The sequence below is a fragment of the Myxine glutinosa genome, chromosome 5 (assembly GCF_964187855.1).
Source record: "Myxine glutinosa chromosome 5, kmMyxGlut1.1, whole genome shotgun sequence".
NCBI lineage: Eukaryota > Metazoa > Chordata > Myxini > Myxiniformes > Myxinidae > Myxine > Myxine glutinosa.
In genome coordinates, this window is record NC_136265.1 from 29989342 (window position 1) to 29994241 (window position 4900).

The 4900-nt window shown below is 44.0% G+C and overlaps 1 protein-coding gene across 1 annotated transcript in view; it reads left to right on the plus strand.

The window, feature by feature from the left end:
• LOC137427761 (uncharacterized) overlaps nucleotides 1-4900 on the plus strand; it is a 142751-nt gene that overhangs the window by 76102 nt on the left and 61749 nt on the right. The window lies entirely within an intron of this gene.

The window sequence follows — 4900 nt, forward strand, 5'->3', positions numbered from 1 at the left end:
ACCAAATTCCAGCAGCAGGTGTTTTGTTAAATTTACACACACTGTCTCATGAATCACAATAACGTGTAATAGCACATACAACCAAACTAGGTGCATCAGACTGCTAGATTCAACTGAGTTGGAGAGAAATAGAAATTTGAGAAACGCAAACTGAAATTTGATTACTATGGGTAACAGTTGAGGCACATTTATTCATTCATTACTCGCAAAATCGAAGATTTTTCAAGTATGTTGGTTGGTCTTGTGCGTTATTCTGTCTGTTTGTCTCTGTTTGTCTTTCTGTATTTCTGTTTGTCAATCGCCTACAGGTCACAATTTTAAACCAATTTTCATGAAACTTCACCAGATGGTAGAGATGGTCAAAAGCAAGAAGCCTATTGATTGAGGTCAAAGATTCAACTGAGTTGAGGTCAGAGGTCAGATCTTGAGGTCAGAGTTCTAAAATTGTCATTTTTCATCCGATTGACTTGAAAATTGAACAGCATTTGCATAATGAGTCACTAAATTGGGAAACATTACGGCTTTAATCAACATAAAATCAACATTACCGCTTTATACAAAAAATGTGCAAAAACAGATCCTTGCAACTACAGACCAATCAGCCTGCTCCCAATTATCAGCAAAGTCATGGAATCCATCATTGCTTCGGATATGAAATCTTTCCTCTTCTCCAATGGCTTGATCTCTGATCATCAATTTGGTTTCAGACCAGGTCACTCTACTCTGGACACGCTGCTTCTGCTGTCTCAACAACGGATGGAGGTTCTCAATGTCAAACAGGAAATCAGAGCTGTCTCCCTTGACATATCACGTGCCTTTGATACGGTCTGGCATCCCGCTCTGCTCACCAAATTCTCCTCCTATGGTATCCATGGAAATCTCCACGCATGGCTGGCGGACTTCCTCTCTAGTCGTAGTCAACGTGTGGCCCTGAATGGATTTCTCTCATCTCTCCTTCCTGTTCCGGCTGGAGTTCCCCAAGGCAGTGTTCTGGGCCTTGTGCTTTTTCTGGTCTTCATCAATGATCTCTCCGACTCTCTGGAAAATCCTCTCTATCTCTTTGCCTGATGACTCCACTTTGTGCCGCTCCATACCTCATCCCTCAAATCGACAGTCTGCAGCCTGCTCACTCTCTGCAGACCTGGACAAAATCAGACTGGTCAAACAAGTAGAACATGTCTTTCAATCCTGACAAATCTCACACTCTCACTGTCTCACTATGAAAAGACCGACTGGACAACCCTCCCATCTACTTTCTGAACAATCCTCTCCAAGAAGTTCTGTCACTCAAGCTTTTGGGTCTCACAATCTGCCATGATCTTTCCTGGGAAAACCACATTTCCAAGCTGGTCTCCAAAGCCAATCGACGGCTAGGCATCCTCCGTCGTGCGAAGTCCTTCCTTGGCACACCTGAGCTCCTCGCCACATACAAGGCTTTCATCCGCAGATCAATGGAATACTGTTCTCCCCTCTGGGCTGATGCTCCTGCCTCACACCTAGCTCGGCTTCATGCTGTTGAAACCAAAGCTTTCAGAATCATTGGAATCTCCCGCGATGAAGCTAACTCCGAGGGCCTTTCACTCGCTCAACGAAGGCAGGTTGCTGGTCTTTCTGTCTTCTACCGACTCCTCTCTGGCCTAGCGCCCCCAGCTCTAACTGTGCTCTGTCCCCGAAATATTCCTACAGGTCGCACAAGATCTGCCAGCAACCCTCTTATGGTGAAACTGCCAAAATCAAGACTCTATTCACCTTCACTCCTTCATTCCTCTTTTCTCCCACCTCTGGAACAAACTCCCTCACTCTCTTCAATCCCACTCCACCCTCCAGGTCTTTAAAAAAGCTGTTCACCACCATCTCTTATCCTCCCCCATCCAAAACCTTGATCTTTTCTACCCCCGCTAATTTCGGTCCCCTTGTGTTTTATACCTCTCCCCCCCCCCCTCCCCTTCCCACGCCTCCTGCCCCCAACCCCTCTCCCTCCCACACTTCTCCCTGCTCTCAAATGTTGTGGTTGTGTGCTTCCCCTTCTCTCCCCATCTTGTCTTCCGCTCCCTCTTTTTGTATATTTTGTTTGTCTGGTTGATTTGTTTGTGAAATAAATGTTAGCTCTTTCACGAGCCTCGATTCAGTATACAAAAAAAACAAACAAACAAACAAAAAAAAAAAACCTCGGGTCAATTGGATGAAAATTGATATTAGTAGTATGACCTTGAGTTGACCTTTGACCATTTGACCTCAAGAATAGTTGGTTTCCCAATTCAGTGAGGCACTGTGCAAATGCTGTTAAATTTTCAAGTCAATCAGATGAAAATTGATGATTTTTCGGATGAAAAAAGATGATTTTAGATATTTAACCTTCAGATGACCTTTTGACCTTAAAAGTTGGGGGGTTTTTTGTGTACAAGATCGAGGCTGGTGTAAGAGCCAACATTAATCAAATAAAAACAAACTGACACATAAAACAAGATAAAGGGAGCGGAAGACAAGATGGGGAGAGAGAGGGAAGCACACAAGTAAAACAGCAGAGAACAGGGACATCGGGAGATCTGTGGGAGGGAGAAGGTTTGGGGGGAGGAGGTACACGGTATAAAACAAATGAACACGACTAGGAATTTCAGGAAAGAAGTTGGGGATTGTAAGAGTTGGATTTGGGGTGTTTTAACAGCGGTAGAAAAGATCAAGGTTTGGAAAGTCTTGATTTTGGCAGTTTAACCATAAGAGGGTTGCAGGCAGATCTTGTGCGACCTGTAGGAATATTTGGGGGACAGAGCCCAGAGAGGGCTGGGGGGGCAAGGCCAGAGAGGAGTCTGTAGAAGACGGAAAGACCACCAACCTGCCTGCGGTGAGTGAGTGAAAGGCCCTTGGAGTTAGCTTCATCGCGGGAGATTCCAATGATTCTTAACGCTTTGGTTTCAACAGCGTGAAGACGGGCTAGGTGTGAGGCAGGAGCACCAGACCAGAGGGGAGAGCAGTATTCCATAGAGCTGCGGATGAAAGCCTTGTATGTGATGAGGAGCTCAGGTGTGCCAAGGAAGGACTTCGCACGACGGAGGATGCCCAGTCGGCGACTGGCTTTGGAGGCCAGATTTGAAATGTGGTTTTCCCAGGAAAGATCATGGCAAATAGTGAGACCCAAAAGCTTGAGTGACAGAACTTCTTGGAGAGGATTATTCAGAAAGTGGATGGGAGGGTTTTCCATTCGGTCTTTTCGGAGAGACATCGTAAGAGTGTGAGATTTATCAGGATTGAAAGACATGTTCCATTTGTTTGCCCAGTCTGTGATTTTGTCCAGGTCTGTAGAGAGTGAGGAGGCTGCAGACTGCCGATCTGAGGGATGAGGAATGGAGCGACAGAGAGTAGAGTCGTCAGCAAAGAGATAGAGAGGATTTTCAAGAGAGTCAGAGAGATCATTGATGAAGACCAGAAAAAGCACAGGGCCCAGAACACTACCTTGGGGAACTCCAGCCTGAACAGGAAGAGGAGATGAGAGAAACCCATTCAGGGCCACACGTTGACTACGACCAGAGAGGAAGTCCGCCAGCCATGCGTGGAGATTTCCATGGATACCAAAGGAGGAGAGTTTGGTGAGCAGAGTAGGGTGCCAGACCGTATCGAAGGCACGTGAAATGTCAAGGGAGACGGCTCTAATTTCCTGTTTGGCATTGAGGACCTCCATCCATTGTTGAGAAAGCAGAAGCAGCATGTCCAGAGTAGAGTGACCAGGTCTGAAACCAAATTGATGATCAGAGATCAAGCCATTGGAGAAGAGGAAAGATTTCATATCTGAAGCAATGATGGATTCCATGACTTTGCTGATAATTGGGAGAAGGCTGATTGGTCTGTAGTTGCTGGAATCTGTTTTTGCACCTTTTTTGTGCAAAGCGGTGATGTTGGCTGATTTCCAAGCAGATGGCAGATGACCTTGAGCAAAAAAGAGGGTGAAGAGAACAGAAAGAGGGAGTGAAAGAGCGGAAGCACATGATTTTAGGACCCGTGGGCTGATGCCGTCAGGACCGTCAATCTTTGATTAAGATTGTCAATTTAAATCTTGATGTAATGGACAATTTGATGTATCCATGGCAACTTATTTTGGGGAAGGGGTGGATTTCGAAAGCATCATGCTCTGCACGACGTCTTCTTGTTTATTCATTCGTTTTTTGGTTTATTTAATCACTTATTTATTTACTTATTTATCTTTGGCCCCAAACATATTTATTCATTTACTTATTTACTTATATATTAATTTACTTACTTCCCAACCAAAGCCATGTGGAATAAGTTTGAGCCAATCCAGTTTTATAAGTCAGACTTCTCTAAAGAAAAACTCACTCTTTTGCTATATTACCTGTCTACATACCTGACTCCACAGAACTCGAACACTGATATCATGTCAAAGAATGATATTGTTTTTCTTTAGGACTGATATTATAGCTGATATTTTTTTCGACACTTCAGTGAAGAGGCTAACCCCCGCTCTAGCAGGGAACATGGCCTTAAAATGCATGTTGTTGTTGTTGTAGTGAAGAGCAAGGAATAATTATAAGAGCACCTGATAATTTTCCAACGTGATCATGAAAATTACCTGTTAAATGGTCCCTCCGCTAATCGCTCTTGGTCCTGAAAATATCAGCAACAAGATTTATAACTGAAACTTCAAATTATACTGCACTTTTATACCCATATCTCCACTGGCATGGTTATAGTTTTTTTTGCAACAGTAAATGACTTCCTCAAAAAACATGTTTGTTGGCTTCCAGGTGAACTCTTCATGAAAGTGCAAGTGTCCTGATACAGTGCTGTTTGGTCGTGATTGTAACTTGATGTGTTGATGCTGTTTTGTAACCCTTTGACAAATATCCTTTTTTTCTGACCAATATTCAGAGAGACGAACACAGATCTT